The sequence below is a fragment of the Marmota marmota genome, unplaced genomic scaffold, assembly GCF_001458135.2.
Source record: "Marmota marmota marmota unplaced genomic scaffold, marMar, whole genome shotgun sequence".
Classification (NCBI taxonomy): domain Eukaryota; kingdom Metazoa; phylum Chordata; class Mammalia; order Rodentia; family Sciuridae; genus Marmota; species Marmota marmota.
In genome coordinates, this window is record NW_026000037.1 from 1,916,759 (window position 1) to 1,935,046 (window position 18,288).

At 45.0% G+C, this 18,288-nt stretch overlaps 1 protein-coding gene and 1 non-coding gene across 3 annotated transcripts in view; both read left to right on the forward strand.

The window, feature by feature from the left end:
• The window catches only part of Spata5 (spermatogenesis associated 5), a 371,863-nt gene that overhangs the window by 28,224 nt on the left and 325,351 nt on the right, over positions 1-18,288 (forward strand). The window contains exon 3 of one of the 2 annotated variants that reach the window (XM_048812011.1): positions 17,016-17,134. The exons of the other annotated variant lie outside the window; for it this stretch is intronic. The gene's annotated coding sequence lies outside the window, so the exon portion shown is untranslated. The remainder of the gene's footprint in view (positions 1-17,015; positions 17,135-18,288) is intronic. 2 annotated transcript variants of the gene reach the window in all.
• Trnav-uac lies at positions 9,510-9,582 on the forward strand. The gene has a single exon. It is a non-coding gene; the product is annotated as a tRNA-Val (tRNA).

Below are 18,288 nucleotides of genomic sequence, written 5' to 3' on the forward strand. Positions count from 1 at the left end.
AGTTTAAGGCCAGCCTCAGCAACTTAGCAAGACCCTGTCTCCATATTAAAAATGAAATGTGCTCGGGATGTAGCTCAGTAGTGGAGCACCCCTGGGTTCTACCAAAAAAAGAAAAAAAGAGTTACAAATATAAAAAGGAGAAAAATGTAATTGATACTATGGTGTTGTGGTGTGTAAGATTAAAACTGGGTATATCACTTGTGTTTTCAGTAATATGAGTGTGTGAGCATGTGTCCATATACACGTATGTAGAGATTTCCAGACCTGCCTGAGAGCCATGTCGTTGCTCTAACATAGAGCATACCTAGCCCAGAACATTCCCAATTCCACTCTGTGAACACACACACACCACCACTAGCAGCAGCAGCTGCAACCAACTTTAAAGAAATACCCGATTTCAGGTCTAGGGAAGGGAATTTACGAGAACAGTCAGTGACATTTGTTTGTGTCTGTCAGAAAGTAAAAATGGGTTCAAAGAATGACAGGAATCTGGCATGACAGATCTTGGACATGACGGCACCCGACTGGCTGGCCAGCCTGGGGTAAGAGGACCATCAGTGAACCGCAGTGAACCGCGGTGGACGAGGCAGGAGCAGGCTGGGCTCTAGGCCAGCCAGGTGGCTGAGTGAGGCCCTCTCTCAAAATACAATCTTTGCAAAAGGACAGGGGAAGTGGCTCAGTGGCCATGCTGCCGACCATGCTTGAGGCCTGGTCCTGTCCCCAGCACCCACACCCAGAAACAGCCCCACAGCAACGTGGCAGACACATCATTGCCCGGGAAACCAAACCAACATGTGAGTCCTACTAATGTGAAAATACCAAATCTACGAAGGAAGAGAAAGCTTTTCCTTACAGCGCAGTGTCACCTAATAAAAGTGGAAGGAGTGCTGACATCGCCAATGCCATTCCGTGTCACATAGAAGCTGTTGTGTGCCTCCAAGGCAAAGCACAGACAGCTTGCCAGGTTGGGAACCAAAGGGAAGGTCCCGACTAACACAAGACGGATAAAGGACGGCTCCTCTGCAGCCTCAGTGGGCCACTTACGTTCCCAGTGCGTTGACACATCCCAATCTCAAGGAACGTCCCCATTCCCACATGTGTGCAAAGTGGAAAGACCTTTCTGGGAAAATTCTCTAACCAAGTGAAAATTAAATTCATGATAAGGAAGAAGAGAGTTCAAGAAACACTGGACGATGAATCAGATAATATTCACAGTGAGGTCGAAGATGACGGTGGCTAACTGGGAATTACTCTGTTAGGGATTGCGAAACAGGAGAGACTCGTTTCTCAATCCTCAGGCCATGTCCAGGGTTGCAACGCTGTCATTATCTTGTCCAACGCAAGACCTGGGTGGCAGGGAAGATGACGTGGTTAAGGTCCTGAATCTCTCACTTCCCTGGGAGAAGAGGAGAGCGTAGAGCTTGAGATCCGGTCAGAAGTCTGCGAGTAGAGCTGGGCTGTGGCTCGGCGGGAGAGCACTTGCCTGGCACGGGCGGGGCACCGGGCTCCATCCTCAGCACCACGTAAAAATAAGTGAAGTAAAGGTGTGTGTCCATCTACAACTCAAAAAAAAATGTTTAAAAGTCAAGGCTGTGCACAGTTCTGGCATGTGAGTAGAAATACAGACTTAATGAGACGAGGAGGAACGGGACGGCTGTTAGGACAGCTGAAAGGTCTGCCAGGGACGAGCAGGTACAGTCCTGATTACTTACCCTCCACGTAGAACGGCGAACGCACTACTATGCTGAAGGAGGTCCCCAGCTGCAGAGTGGAGGCCAGTGGTGGGAATTCCCAGTGTGAGCCCAGGAGGAAAGAAAGGAAAAGAAAGGGGTCCGCCCAATCACCAAAGTCAGACAGGGAAGTCGACATCTAGAAATGAACAAATTGGAGGGAATAAAGTCACATGAATGTTGACTGTGAACGCAAAGTGCTCCTACCCAAAGGCAAACATTTGAAAATCAAATCCAGTCACGGACGACAAGGGTCAGACTGGCAGCAAGTGACAGATGTGAAGCAGGATGATCTGAGGAAGGGTGGCTGGGGAAGGTGGGGTTGGGAGAACAGCCTGCAGCCCCCGTGCCCTGGGCTAAGTCCAGCAGAGCGGCCACCTTCCTGGCCCGGAGGGCAGGGCGCAGTGCTAGACCTGGAAGGGAGGACACACCGGAGGAGGCCACCAGGGAAGAGCAGTGACTCCGGCTGAGAACCTCGCAGCCCCAGGGGCGTCACAGGGAGGGCTAGAGAGCACAGGCAGCAGCTGGCCTGGACGTGCAGAGCAGCCTGCGGGGGCAGGGAGCAGGCAGGGCCCAGGGCGTCCAGAGGTGCAGGTGCTATTCACAGAATCAGAGCCTGGGTAAGGGGTGGCAAAGGTGTCCAGCTGCCGGCCCTCTGACGGAATGGAGCGTTGGGGAGTCCTGCTCTGATCAGGTTCCTAACTGCAACAGCACTTGTCCTACCAGCCAGGAGACACGGAATTTATGCTACACCCAAATCTGGGACATGTGTGTGAGGGGGTGTCACTGAACCGCTCACCTGGGTGCCAGGCCACCAGAATATCACTCTGGGACTTATATGGGCACAGCGGCCAACGTCCCTGTCCCCACCGTCTATGTAAAGGAAGGAATGGGACAGGGAGGTGGTATGAGGGCCCTGGGAATGCAGTGTTCCAGGGGAGGGGTGCGGCTCCTGGACTGGGGGCCGCGGGGTCCCAGGACACCACTCCAGTCAGGTTGCATGCCAGTGCAGCCCGGCCAGAGAGCTCCCAGAGAATGTGGAGGCCGGGAAGGGAGATCCGGAGAGCCTTGAGGGCGGGTCCAGGTGATGGCAAGGCTGAAGGGGACCGGAGGCCGAGGCAGCTCTTCTCCCCACTCCTGCACCAGCGGGCGCTGCTCTGTAGGTCTCAGTCCTTCAGTACTGGAAACAGCTCCGGCCTGGCGCACAGGTGTTACCCAGCTCTTCAAAGACTCTGTGCAGTGGGTGGAGAGTCCCCACAGAGGCCATTTGGTAAATTGTGTATGGGAAGTGCTTCTCCACAGCGTGGCAGAAGGAGCCACCTCAACGTGGCCAAGGAGCACCTAAACGCCCGGAGCAGCAGGTTGGCAAACATAGCAGCTTCCTGAAATTTAATTCTGAGAATAGTAATTCTATCACTTATGTAGCAAGACAAGAAACTATAAGGTTGAGGAAGGAGAGAGTAAATTCATTTTATATGTGAAACATTTATATAGATAAACCTTTAAATGTATTTAGAAATATCAACATAAATGTATTTTTAGACTCTGATTGCAGCAGTCCCCAAAGGGCCTTGGCCAGGGACAGACACAGCGAGGGCGATGGTGCGAGGGCTGGAGGCGTGTGGGTGGAGTCGCCACTGCAGTCAGACTTCTGTTGTCCTGAAGTTGCTCAAGCAACAAATGAAATCAGAGGCCTGAGAAACAGGGACAAATGGGTGGAAGGATGACAGGCAGCCATTAGACAGCACTCAGGAGTTTCACTGTGGAGGAAGCAGAGGACAGGGTGGACCCGGGAAGGGAGTCGGGTGGGGAAAGGGTCTGTGTGCCGCAGGGAAGCTCAAACACATCTTCAGAATGATGGACTGACAGCGAGTGGGGACACCGGTGCTGCAGAAAGCAGGTGCAGGAGCCAGGCCTCCGCCAGGAGAGGGGTGGGGCCTGCACAGCAGTGGAGGCCCTGAGCCAGGGCAGGCCGGGAGGAGGAGAGTGGGCGGAGAGGACGCCGCGGGGTTGGTACCTGATGGTGAACCTCATGGGGATTCTGTTCTGATGGACCCCTCGATCCCAGGGAATGAGCAAAGCAAGGGTCGACTGAAAGTGTGGACTCTAAGACAAAGGAGGTGGAGAAGGCCTTCCTGGTGCAAAGTGTTCAAGGACCAGGCCACACAAGCTTCCTGGGAGCTGAGGTCCACTGGAGGCTTGGCAGGACGGTCTCACTGCCACGTCCTGGGGAGACCCCGCCTGAGCCACCTTCTCGGCCACCTCCCCTGGCTCCATTGGCATCTCAGGTGGTCCCTCTGAGAGGAGCTGGTGGGTGCTGTCACCCTTCTCACCTCACCTGAGCACAGGGAGATGGCGAGCGGCCGGCGGCCGTGGGCCAGTGTCAGCTCCTGTTCACTCTGGGCACTCTGTCCTCACACGAGGGTGTCCACAGACATGGGTACCCTGGTGCCAGGCTCTGCTCCTCTGGCCGGTTGGTGTGAATGCACTAGGGCGACCCCAGAGGCAGGACGCTCCTCGGCCACTGTGCAGAAAAATCAAGGAATCAGTCATTGTGCTCTGAGCCATGATGCGATCTTTTTTCTTTTCTTTTTTTATTGGGTGACTTTAAGTGATGACAGGGCCACACAGATTGCATGACTAACTCTGCTCAAAGCAGCATACTCCTTTGTAGCCTTTTGCAGTTTGAACGCTGATGTCATGGGCACTACTTCATGGTGGTGAGGTGAACGGGAGGGCACGGTGGGTTCATTCTAGGGGATCAGGAGATGACCAGGGAATGCACAAGAAACCCTGAGGGGAAGCAAACACAGTGAGAGGGGAAAGAGAGGGAAGTGATTGAGCAAGACAACAGCATTTTGTTCTTGTTCCTTTAAGAATACATGTTCTAGGCCGGAATCCCACAGGCTGGAGGCTGAGGCAGGAGAATCATGAGTTCAAAGCCAGCCTCAGCAACTTAATGAGACTCTAAGCAGCTTAGCAGGATGCTGTCTCAAAACAAAAAATAAAAAGGGTTGGGTATGTGGCTCAGTGATTAAGTGGTGGGTTCAATCCCTGGTAACCAAAAAACAAAACCAAACCAAAAAAGCAAAACCTATTATATCTGGGCACAGCTGAATACCAGTGGCTCTGGAGGCTGAGGCAGGAGGAGGCCACAAGTTTGAGGCCAGCCTCAGCCATTTAGTGAGATCTGCTGCAAAATAAAAAATGAAAAGGGACGTAGCTCAATGGCGGAGTCCCTGGATTCAATCTCCAGCACACACACACACACACACACACACACACACACACACACAAAGTTATCTGTGGAGTAAGTTCAGCAGGAAAGAACAAGGTCAGTGTGCTGGACTGGGGTTTCCTGCCTGACCCCAGAGGCTAGCCCACGGTGACCCCTGTGGTCCACCGGGACAGGGACAGCCTCTTCCCTTGCAGATGGCGAGCTGCACCTCTTCGAGCCTTGGGCCTCTGGTCATGCCTGTCACCGGCCAGCTGGAGCCGGAGGACTGCTTTGAATACTGGTGTTCTAACATCTCAGGTCACATGGCAGTCACTGTCCGGCAGTGTCTCACAGACTCAGGAAAAGATCCCAGTTCCACAGTGAGGCTGAAGTCCAGAGGAAACCAGTGAGGAGCGGGCAGCGTTGGCCTCTGGCTGTCTGAAGGCTGCTTCCGGGGTGCCCATCAGGAAGAGTGTGGGGAAGGAAGCCCTCAGGCCACTTTTCTGTGAGGCTTAGACTTGTTGAGACCCACCTGACCCAGCTGCCCAAGTCGGGAGACCTTCGTCATCCAGTGAAGGCCTTACAGAGGGTCTTCTGTATGGGGGGTGGGCTATTGCCTTCCGCCAGCTGCCGCCGCTGCACCAATGATCAAGTGCAGTGAGACCCGTGGAGGGAAGACCAAGGGACGCGGAGCAGCCAGGAGTTACTTCTGAGAGAGTAATCAGAATCATGCAGAGAGCAGACCGTAACGAAATGGGGATTAATTAAAAGTCCACAGACAACAGGTTAAATAAACTACAGTATATCCACACAATGAGATAGGGTCATAATAAAGTCATGGAAAACCAATTAATGACGCATGGAAATGTTCAGGATATATGAATACATGGAAAATAAAGTTATGAAAGAGTGTGTTTGGCATGACCCAATTATGTAAAAACAAAATAAAGCAAGACAAAAACTGTGTCTCTCTACCCTCATCTGTTCCTCTGTCTGGGAAGGGTATACCAGCAAATGTTCCCACAATAATTTTGGCCGCAGATAGTACAGCAATCTTTTCTTCTTTGAGCTTGCCTTCATGAATATTCCAAAAGTTACAGAAACAAAAACAAATATATAATTGGATTCAATATAACTGATATTTGAAAGAGAGGATCTCAGGGTGTATTAATCAACCCAACTCCTAAATTATCTATCCTCTTGTTAGATCAACACACCACAATATCTTTGAAATATGACATTTTAATCCCTGCAGAAATGCTGCAGCATAGGTGATTAAAAATTGAACATTGGCTGGGTGCGGTGGTGCATGCCTGTAATCCCAGGTGCTCAGGAGGCTGAGGCAGGAGCATCTTGAGTTCAAAGTCAGCCTCACCAACTCGAGGCACTAAACAACTCAGTGAGACCCTGTCTCTAAATAAAATACAAAATAGGGCTGGGGATGTGGCTCGGTGGTCAAATGCCCCTGAGTTCAATCCCTGGTACCAACAAAATAAATACAAATAAAAATTTAAAAAGCTGAACACTTGACTGACTTTGATATGAAGAACATTTTCTTTTTCTTTTTTTTTTTAGAGAGAGAATTTTTTAATATTTATTTAGTTTTCGGTGGACACAACATCTTTATTTTATTTTTTATGTGGTGCTGAGGATCGAACCCAGCACCCCATGCATGCCAGGCGAGCGCGCTAAGGCTTGAGCCACATCCCTGCCCTGAAGAACATTTTCTTAATGATTTGCAAAACTATATTTCAAGACTTGGGTCCTATTCCTTTTGTAAAGAGCTGCTCCACGGGTTTATAAGAGAATTGATGCCAAGGAAGGGTTTATGTTTTGGTAAGTTTTTATTATACAGCACAAATTTTAGAACACATCTTGTGTTGCCTGCCTGAAAGATAAGAAGTGAATTTACTCATCGATTATTGTGAAGACATGGCCACAGATCTCCTATGGTTAGGATCTCGCCTCGTAACTGATTGTGTTGCTCAGTTTTAGTTTTTCAAACTCTTTTCTCTTAGGTGTTTCATAGGCAACTCATCTCAAATGATATTTTCAAAACTGACATGTGAAGCCCAGAGATTGCCAGGTGTTCTCTAATAACTGAATAAGAAGAAATGGAAATTAGCACTCTTTATGTCCGTACGCGTGTATAAGCTAGTTTTAAAACAGTTCTTCCTATTTGTTCAGCCTTCCTGTCGGAATTCTGAGGGCTTCTGAAGTGAATTTTCACTGTCACTTCATCACAGTAAAAACTACTGATCAAAACAGTGGCTTTTCAGACAGTGGGCTGTTTGGGAGAGTTTACATCAATGGAATGCTCTTTCCTACCAGAAGGAACATTATGAAAACATTTGAAATTTCCACATCTAGCCAAGTCCCATTCAGCTTAGGAAGCTCCCTGCTCATCTCTTCCACGGCTCTGAGAAGACCTCCCATTAGGAGCTGGGATTTGGTCCTCTGCTAATGACTACAAGCTTGAAATGTCCATGACCTTTTCTATCCCTGGGGCTGACTGCGGGGTCGGGCTTGAGGTCACTGGCTGGAAAATCACAATGTCATGATGTTGGGGGAGGAGAAGTGAACTTGCACTAGAGACAAGGCGGGACTTCCTCGGCCACGAGGGAGTCAGTCCTGCTTCACCCAGGGGCTGCCTGCCCTGCGGCGCCAGGTGGGGAGAATCATGGAGAACCAGCTGTCCCCCGAGTCAGTGTCCAGACATGGCATCAGCACCCATTGGGCTGTCCTGGGAAGTGTCGAGTGTCAAGTTTGTATCCATCTGTTTATTTAAATCGAGGACATAAAGTTAACATGAAGCACAGAGGATTCTTCTGGTGATGATGGAGTCCCTGCCTGGACACAGGAAGTCCACAGCAGCCCTCATTTCTCCTGCCCTGGGGGTGGCCTCCATGATTTCACGGCAGATGGTGCAACCTGGACCTCAAGAGCTGGTATGATTGTGTTCAACAGGACAAAAATGTGTGCATTTTACTGGAATTTTCATAAGGAAATGGGTTTAATGGGAGTTTCATCATAGAAGGATGCACATGTTGAGTTCCACTACCAAGTGTGCATGCGCATTTCAAGACCTGCACTAGGAGTGTGAGTGAGTCTTGTGAAGCTTTAAAACCAAGCATGCTTTCTTCTCCAGGCCGGTATATACTTTGTAGAGGAAAAAAAAAAATCCTTTTCCTCACCCATTGCTAGGTTCACAGCTGAGCAGCCCCCATAACAAAAGACAGTTCAATAAGAGAAAAACATACTAATTTATTTCAATTTTTTGTGACACAGGAGCCTTGGCAAACGACCCAGATGAAGAGAGAAACCTGGGAGTTTTTTGCTCAGTTTGGTGAGGAAGCACACTGTTGTGCGGCAGGCAGGGTGACTGGACAAAGGAGGTTTGAGCTAATGGGAGTCAATGGGGAGGGGGACTAGCAAGTGCTGTTAGGTCAGATCCCTGTGTCCCTGTGTCTTCAGAGGTGAGGGAACTCTGTTCCTCCAGGTGGAAGGAAGGCATTTCTGCAAAGAGCATCAATGACCTGCTCCGGCGAAGGATGGAGGAAGGTGAGAGGGGCCTTCCCGCCTCTGCCGCGAGTGCTGCATTTTGGGGTAGCAGGTCCTGAACCCCATCAATTTGCTGATCTCTACAAAATGGACTACTTTTATCTTCATTGAAAATCCATGGGGATGCTTTGCTCCCTTTCCAGATGTTCTCAGTAGGTGTCCCGGTGTCACCTGGTGCCTCCGGAGGACTCAGACAACTGCCATGAAACCAGAGTGTTCCACTTGCGCGGGGATAAAATCTAACCCGAAACGTGGCTCAGCAACTACCCAGAAGTTTGGGCAGCAGCTACAAGAGTTAAATATTTACATGGACCAGGACTTGTGGAAGGAACTTCATTCCATGTTATTGTTACTTAGTTCCTTCTAAAACCTGGCCAGGGGGTAGCACAGGAAAGTTTGATATAGCTCTGAGAAGGTCCACATCTCCAAGATGGTGTTGATTTCAAGAAGAGATCATTGAAATGGTTGTCTCAAGTTCCTGTCCACTCCCCTCACTCCGTCCTTAAGTGCAAGGGGTTAGCTTTCAGCAGAACCACGGGCAGTCATGCTACTTACATTCTCAAATAATTACCGGACCATAAGGACAATATTTAGGTAAAAATAATTAGAACTAATAAAATCTGATAAGATGATGGATACAAAAGTCATTATTATGAAAAAGTCACTAGGTTCCAGTGATAACTATTTCAATATTTAAAAGGAGAAAAAATTCTCTCACATTACCAAAATGAATTAGTTTGGAATTCTTAAGAAGTAATCAGGGCTGGGGTTGTGGCTCAGTGCAGAGCACTTGCCTGGCATGTGTGAAGCATTGGGTTCGATTCTCAGCACCACATATCAATAAATAAAGGTCCATTGACAACTAAAATATTTTAGGAGGAGGAGGAGGAGGAGGAGGAGGAGGAGGAGGAGGAGGAGAAGAAGAAGAAGAAGAAGAAGAAGAAGAAGAAGAAGAAGAAGAAGAAGAAGAAGAAGAAGAAGAAGAAGTAATCAGAGGGGTTGGTGGTATAGCTCAGTTGGTAGAGTGCTTGCCTTACATGCACAAGGCCCTGGGTTCAATCCCCAGCACCATCAAAAAAAGAAGTAATCAGAATCTTAATGATGAAAAAGTACAATAGTTTATGAAAAGCTTTAAGAAAAACTCTCTAATATTTCTGAATGGAAACATAACAAAATAACTATGCAAAATTCCTCCAGACATATTTAGGAATTTAAAATAGTGCTGATTTAAGTTCTAGAACAATTTTTAAAACTATAAAACAATATTTAAAATTTGGTGCATGCCTGTAATCCCAGCAGTTCTGATCACAAGTTCAAAGCCTTCCTCAGCAACTTATTGAGGCCCCAAGCAACTTACCAAGGCCCCAAGCAACTTAGACCCTGTCTTAAAATAAAAAAAATAAAAAGGGCAAGGGATGTGGCTCAGTGGTTAAGTGCCTCTGAGTTCAATCCCTCATACAAAAATAAAAATAAAAAATAAAATGCATTTGAAAAATAAACATGAGGATAGCAAATCCTTTCCTTTTATCTATAGAGGAAAATGAGAGTTTTAAATGGATCAAAAAGATTATTGGACCTTTTCAATGTAAATCAAGGCACTATGTCAAAGATCTGAGTTTATGGCTTCTCTGCTTTTCAGTGTCCTTGAAAACCTTATAACTCTTGCAAATCGTGGATCACTGACAATGTATAAGTAAATTATGTTATGGGCCAGGCTATATGGCAATGACCAAACAGACTCCATTGTACCCCGAGACTCCATATCATATACCAAATGCTTCTCCCAGGGAAAGCCCCACCTCTGTACCTATCAATAGTTGCTTAGCACAGCATGTTTGGCAACACAAAATGGCAATTCTTATACAATGTACCTCTAAGAGATTGATTGTGTAGACGCTAGTAACCATTCTTTAACTTGTACTCAACCAGGGTCATTTTGACCCACTTCCCCTCCGCTTATCATTATGGAAAGTCCCATGGGAAATTCCAGTGTACCCATTGCATTGTTTTTTTAAAATAATTTTTAATTTGTTTTAATTAGTTATACATGACAGTGGAATGCATTTATGCACTTTGATATATCATACATAGATGGAATATAATTACTCATTTTTCTGAGTGTACATGTTGCAGAATCATAGTGGTCATATAGTCACATATATACATACAGTAATAATGTCTGTTTCATTCTACTATCTTTCCTATCCCCACATCCCCTCCCATCACTTCCCTCTACCTAATCAAAGGTAATACTATTCTTCTCTAGTCCCCCGCCCACAGCCTTATTGTGAATTAGCATCTGCATATTAGAGAAAACATTCGGCCTTTGGTTTTGTGGGATTGGCTTATTTAGCTTAGCATGATATTGTCTAACTCCATCCATTTACTGGTGAATGCCATAATTTTACTCTTCTTTAAAGCTGAGTTGCTGAGAGCCACAGCCGAGTCGGAATGGCCCCTGGCATTTTGCCAATAGTATTGGTTGAGAGGCAAGCCATTGAGATGATGCTGGATCGATTAGGTTGTATATTAGACCTTTACTGTCCGCCTCGGCCTGCTACTTTGGAATTCTCATGGGGATTCCTGGAGAGTTCTCATGGGTTGGGGAAGTGCGGGAGGAGGGATTTCCGGAGGAGGGATTTTTCCGGTTGTTGGTTCCTGGAGGAGCCGCGTGGCGTTCGGGAGAGTTCCCGGGGAGCGTGTGTGGAGTGTGCTGGTGGAGTTCAGAAATAAAGTTTGTTCCTGCTTCAGTGGCTCGTGATTTGTGCCCAGCCAGACTGCGGCACTGAGTAATATTCCATTGAGTATATATACCACATTTTCTTTATCCATTCATCTATTGAGGGACTAACCTAGGTTGGTTCCATAGTTTAGCTATTGTAAATTGAGCTGCTATAAACATTGATTTTAAGTCCTTTGGGTATAAACCGAGGAGAGGGATAGCTGGATCAAATGGTGGTTCCATTCCCAGTTTTCTGAGGAATCTCCACACATATTGGCTGCACCAATTTGCAGTCTCACCAGCAATGTATGAGTGTGCCTTTGTCCCCACATCCTCGCCAACACTTATTGTTGTCTGTGTTCTTGATGATTGCCATTCTGACAGGAGTGAGATGAAATCTTAGTTTTGATTTGATTTCTCTAATTGCTAGTGATGTTGAACCCTTTTTCATATATTTGTTGATCAATTGTATTTCTTCTTCTGTGAAGTTTCTGTTCTGTTCCTTAGCCCATTTATAGATTGGGTTATTTATTTGTTTGTTTGTTTGGTGTTGAGTTTTTTAAGTTCTTTATGTATCCTAGAGATTAATGCTTTATTGGAGGTGTGTGTGGTAAAGATTTTCTCCCAATCTGTAGGCTCTCTCCTCACGTTATTGATTGTTTCCTTTGCTGAGAAGAAGCTTTTTAATTTGAATCATCCCATTTATTGATTCTTGATTTTACTTGCTTTTTAGGAGTCTTGTTAAAAAAGTCAGATCCTAGGCCGACATGGTGAAGATTTGGGCCTAATTTTTCTTCTTTTAGGTGCAGGGTCTCTGTTCTAGTGCCTAAGTCTTTGATCCACTTTGAGTTGATTTTTGTGCAGGGTGAGAGATAGAGGTTTAATTTCACTTTGCTACGTATGGATTTCCAGTTTTGCCAGCACCATTTGTTGAATAGGCTATCTGTTCTCCAGTGAATGTTTTTGGCACCTTTGTCTGGTATGACATAATGGTATTTATGTGGGTTTGACGCTGTGTCCTCTGTTCTGTACCATGGGTCTACGAGTCTATTTTGGTGCCAATACCATGCTGTTTTCATTACTGTTGCTCTGTAGTACAGTTGAAGGTCTGGTATTGTGATGCCTCCTGCTTCACTCTTCTTGCTAAGGATTGCTTTAGCTATTCTGGGTCTCTTATTTTTCCAAATAAATCTAATGATTGCTTTTTCTATTTCTATGAAGAATGTCATTGGGGTTTTCACAGGAATTCATTAAATCTGTATAATGCTTTTGGTTTTATGGCCACTTTGACAATATTAATTCTGCCTTATCCAGGAGCATGAGATATCTTTCCATCTACTGAGGTTTCTTCAATTTCTTTCTTTAGTGTTCTGTAGTTTTTACTGTAGAGGTCTTTCACCTCTTTTGTTAGATTGATTCCCAGGGTTTTTGTTTTTGAGGCTATTGTGAATGGGGTAGTTTTCCTAATTTCTTTTTCAGTGGATTCATCACTGATAGTATAGGAATGCATTTGATTTACGGGTGTTGATTTTATATCCTGCTACTTTGCTAAATTCATTTATTAGTTTTAGAAGTTTTCCGGTGGAATTTTTGGATCTTCTAGATAGAGAATGATGTCATCAGCAAATAGTGATGGTTTGAGTTCTTCTTTACCTATTTGTGTCCCTTTAATTTCTTTCTTTTGTCTAGTTGTTCTGGCTAGAATTCCAAGGATGTTGGATAAAGTGGTGAAAGAGGACATCCCTGTCTTGTTCCAGTTTTTAGAGGGAATGCTTTCAATTTTTCTCCATTTAGAATGATGCTGGCCTTGGGTTTGACATATATAGCTTTTACAAGGCTAAGGTATGTTCCTACTTTGCCTAGTTTTTCTAGTGTTTCTAACACAGAGGTGTGCTGTATTTTGTCAAATGCATTGTTTTGCTAACGGCTCAGTTCAGCTTCTGTACCCCTGCTTGCTTGCTGCTATGCCAACTGGGGTATGGTTTTTGTGGGTTTTGCCTTTAATGATCCTAAAACACTCAGACTCAGGGCTATTCCTTACAGAGACAGTTATGAGTCCTGTAAGGAGTAGTCACAGGCTGGCTGGCTAAATAAAGACTCTCCAATTTGGACAAAATGGACTTGGTATATTTTCAGAGCAACCTGTCCCATAACAATTATATCTAGTAGAAGGACAAGTATCTATCTCTCTGCCCTGCCTATGGGACAAGCCAGCTTTGTACCTATCTGTAAATTCACTCCAGCATTCTTTCTCCTTTCATATTCACAAACATGAAGTCTCTGAATTGCCTTTCAAGTCTGTTGTAATACCTACGGATTCCCTCAATTAGAGTCATACAAAACCTTGGTTATCTATATGAGATATAAACATCCTTTAACTTTATTAAAGTCATGATTTTACTGTTGAAAAGAACTGTGTTTTAAAATGATAAAAGTAACTTGGAGAAACTTACCCTCCCCCCAGATAAAAAGTATTATGAACTGATTAGATATAAAAACATAGTGGAATGAATGCATACAATGATTGAAAGATCAATGCAATGATTAAAATCCAAGCTGTACCCAAATTAGCTACAACAAATTGGTAATAAAATAATTCTTTTTTTAAATCTTAGTATCACTGGTAAATATATTTATGTGTGTTTGTGTGTGTGTGTGTGTGTGTGTGTGTGTGTGTAAAAAAATGTGCCAAAGAAGAGCCCAGGAAAAAATAGCTTTACTGGCAAATTCTATGAAGTATTAAAGAGGAATTAATAAAATTCCTTTACAAATTCAACTGTAAAAAAAATGGAAAAGGAGGGAATATTTCCTAATTCATTCATTGAGGCTAGAAATGCCCTCACACCAAAACCAAAGACATGAAAAAAAAAAAAAAAAACTAGAAGCCAGACCAATATTGCCTATGAATATAGATTCAAAATGCTTCAATAAAATACTAGCAAATAGTATCCAGCAACACATGAAGAAGACCCAGGAATGCAACATTGGTTGGACACAGGAAAATTACTGTCCAACCACCATATTAAAAGAATTAAGTGGAGAAAACTATATGATCATTCAATATAAATTTCAAAAAGCATTTGAGAAGATCCCCCCATACTCCTGTGATTTAAAAAATAAAATAAACAGTCACCTGGGCACAGTAACGCTTGCCTATAATCCCAGTGATTCAGGAGGCTGAGCCAGGAGGAGTACCAGTTTGGGGACAGACTCAACAACTTAGGGAGAACCTAAGTTTGTCTTTAAATAAAAGGTAAGGACCTGGGATTGTGGCTCAGTGGTAGAGGGCTTGCCTAGCGTGTGTGAGGCACTAGGTTTGATTCTCAGCACTGCATATAAATGAATGAGTAAAATAGAGGTCCATCAACATCTTTAGAAAATATAAAATTGGCTGAGGATGTGACTCAGTGGTAAAGTGCCCCTGGATTCAATCCCAATACAACAACAACAACAACAAAAACCCAGCTCACAAACTTGAAACAGAAAGGAACTTCCTCAGTTGTTACAAAGGGCACCTGAAAAATCCTGCAGTGAAAATCATCCTTAAAATGGAAAGAAACCAAAAGCTTTCCTTCTAAGACAGGGAATAAAACAGAGTTTCTTGTCACCATTGCTGTTTAACACTGAAGGGCCACCTCTCTGAGAACAATTAGGCAAGAAATGAAATCAGTCATCCAGAGAGCAGGGGGAAGAGTAAACCTCTATTTGAATATACCTTGATCTTATATAGAGAAAGAATCAAACAAACAAACAAACAAACAAAAAACCTGTTAGGACTTACAGTAAATTCAACAAAGTTGCAGAATATAATAACAACAGCTGCATTTGTATCCACTAGCAGAGAACAATCAAAACATGAGATCACAAATCAGAGCTATACTGAGATTCCCTCTTACCCAGTCAGAATGGCAGTCATCAAGAATACAAATAACAGCAGGGCATGTGGCTCACGCCTGTAATCTCAGCAGCTCAGGAGGCTGAGGCAGGAGAATCACAGCTTCTAAGCCAGCCTCAGCAAGTTATCGAGGCTGTGAGTAACTTAGTGAGGCCCTGTCTCAAAATAAAAAATAAATAAAAAGGGATGAGGATGTGGCTCAGTGGTTAAGCATCCTTGAATTCAATCCCTGGCACCAAAATAAATACATAAAATGAAATAGAAAGAATATAAAAAACAATAAATGCTGGCAAGGATATAGGGGAAAGGAGGTCTTTTGTTGGCAGGGATGTAAATTGGTACAGCTACTCTGGAAATAAGTGTAGAGGTTCCTCAAAAGACTGCAAATTGTTGTGCTGGGATTGAACCCAGGGGCACTCTACCACTGAGCTGCACCCCTTTATTTTTAAGTCCTCTTTATCTTTTATTTTGAGATAGGATCTCACTAAGTTGCTGAGGCTGGCCCTCCACCTCTCAAGTCACTGGGATCACAGGCCTGCACCTGTCTTCATAAGTGGAAAACAGAGGCAAACAACATCAACAACAAAAACAGATGACATGAAAGTTAGAAGAGGGAAGATCATAGCAGTATTATTCTTAATAACCAAAAAAGTGGGAACGACCCAAGTACCCATCAACTGACGGATAAACAGAATTTGGTCTAGTCAAATATTAGGCGATAAAAACCAATGGAGAACAAGGGCTGCGCTGTAGCCTGTGGCAGAGGGTTGCCGGCGGGCTGGGGCCGTCTCTGAACACTAGGACTGAGAGACAAAAGTGCAGTGAGGATACCTGCCAGGAAGGGTGACTCTGGAACGTTATGCCAAGGGACGGAAGCTGACAGACGGGCACCAGACAGAGGTAGGACTCCCAGGAGGCAAGCTCTCCAGGACAGGCAAATCCAGAGACAGCAGAGGAGAGGCTGCCAGGGTGAGAAAGGGCAATGGGCGACTGCTAACGGATGTGGGATTGCTGGGTGGGGTGACAGGGTCCTGGAGGGAGACGGAGGTGAGGGCACAGACTGAAAACCACGGACTGCTACCTTTCAAAATGGTGAATTGATGGTATGTGAATTTTATCTTTAAGAAGAAAGAAATTCATATTAAAACAAAAATCAAATTTTTCTGCTGTAAAGGATGAGGTGAACCAGAGACCTCGAGAACTGCCTGAGAGAGGTTAAATTATTATAGCATTGGAGAGGGTACTTTAAAAAGCTGTATCAAGGCCTAAAAGTGTTGTGACTTGTTTTCTATTTGTTTGTTTGTTTTCGGTGCTGGGGATGAAAACCAGGGTTTCATGAACGCCAGGCAAGCCCTCTACCGCGAAGCCACAGCCCCAGTTCTGTATTGTTATTTTGAGACGGTCTCATTAAGTTGCCCAGGCTGGCCTCGAAATTCCCATCCTCCTGCTTCAGGCTCTCAAGTCTCAGGGTTTTAAGATTTTAATATCAGTTGAGTCAAGTTTTAGTGCCAGAAATTTATTCTAAAGAAATAATCATGGATGTACAGAAAGATTTAGTAATCTGGGTGTTCATTATATCCTTGATTAAAATGAGAAAATGTGAGATAAGCTAAATGACTAATGATGAGCTAACATGCATAATGTTAGGATAATAACTGGAAAGTGGTTGCAATATTCACTTAATTGAAAGAAGTAGGTTGCAAAACTATATAAAGGATCTCGTTTACTTTGTAGACTCCCACATGCATATTAGAATGAAAATATTAAAATGTTAATAGTGATTATTTGGGGGTGGGAGAATCATTTATATTTATGGAAACAACTAGCAATTCCCTATCACTATCGTTATCTACAATTGTAACTTCTTTCTTTCTTTATAATGGTTCTCAGTCCCTGTCCCACCGTGAGACCCAAGTGCCTCTGGATCACGGATTTTTCTGATCTACACCCTGCTGTGTCCTGAGGACTTAGGGGCAGTACGCAGACCCTCAGTAGACTTGTTTGTATCCGTGAGTGAATACATTGTTTTCATTGTAAAAAGATCTACTTAAAATCCAACTCATTGGGCTGGGACTGTAGCTCAGTGGCAGAGCGCTTGCCTAGCTTGCATGGGTTCCATCCTCAGCACCACATAAAAATAAACAAATAAAATAAAGGCATTCTTTCCATCTACAACTACAAAAAAAAGTTTTTTAAAAACCCAAACTCATCATGTGCATTATAGAGGGGTGGATGTGCATAGTCCCTGACACTTGTTGCTCCACAGGAACAAATATTGGCACCTTCTTCTAGAGGCTTCACCAAATCCCCCACCTCTGGGAAAACTGGGGTACCCACAGTGTGGCAGCCACAGTGCTGGGTCTTGCGTGGCGGCCTTGGTGCTTCCTGCTGGCTTCCTGATGCCCCTGTCTTACCCCCTTGGGTGTGCCTGGGGAAGATTCCATCTGATTTGCCTCTGCCCAAAGCCACTGCCAATGCTTTGCACGTGGTGGGCACTCCATACCTGTAAATGTTCTGCATGAGCATTTTGTGACTTGTGTGTCGGACCCGCTATATGCTACTGAAAACCACCACATGCAACGAACTTCAGTTTTGTAGTTTGGGATCTTCAGGAAATATGCTGTCTCCAAGAAATGCCTAACACTTTAGCCAGGGCAAATGGCAGCCCGGGTTAAGACACTGACACTCTGCTATGGAGACGAGGGTCCATCCTCACGTTACCGCTTGGACTGAAGCTAATGGTCGGTAAAGAGAAGTGATGGGAGGAGAGGGGAGGGGATGGGGAGATAGGAAGGACAGTAGAATGAAACTGACATTATTATTACTGTGTGCATATACGTGACTGCATGGCCAATGTGATTCTGCAACCTGCACACTCAGAAAAATGATTCAAATGTATGATATGTCAAGGTCATTGTACCAAGGTCATTAATTAGTATAACTAATTAAAACAAAACAAAACAGAAAGGCACCTTTCCTCTGGGCAGCTCGGCGGCCCCCTTATCTGGCCTTTCTGTCTCCCGCGTTAGTTCAGCATTTCATCCCGCGTGTTGGGGGCGGCTCCCCGCTGCCCACCCTTCTCCCTCTTGGGTGGAAGAGGCTGCTTTGCTTTGAAACCCAGCGGGCAACAAGCGCAGAGGGGCCGGGCGCACGAAAGTCCGGC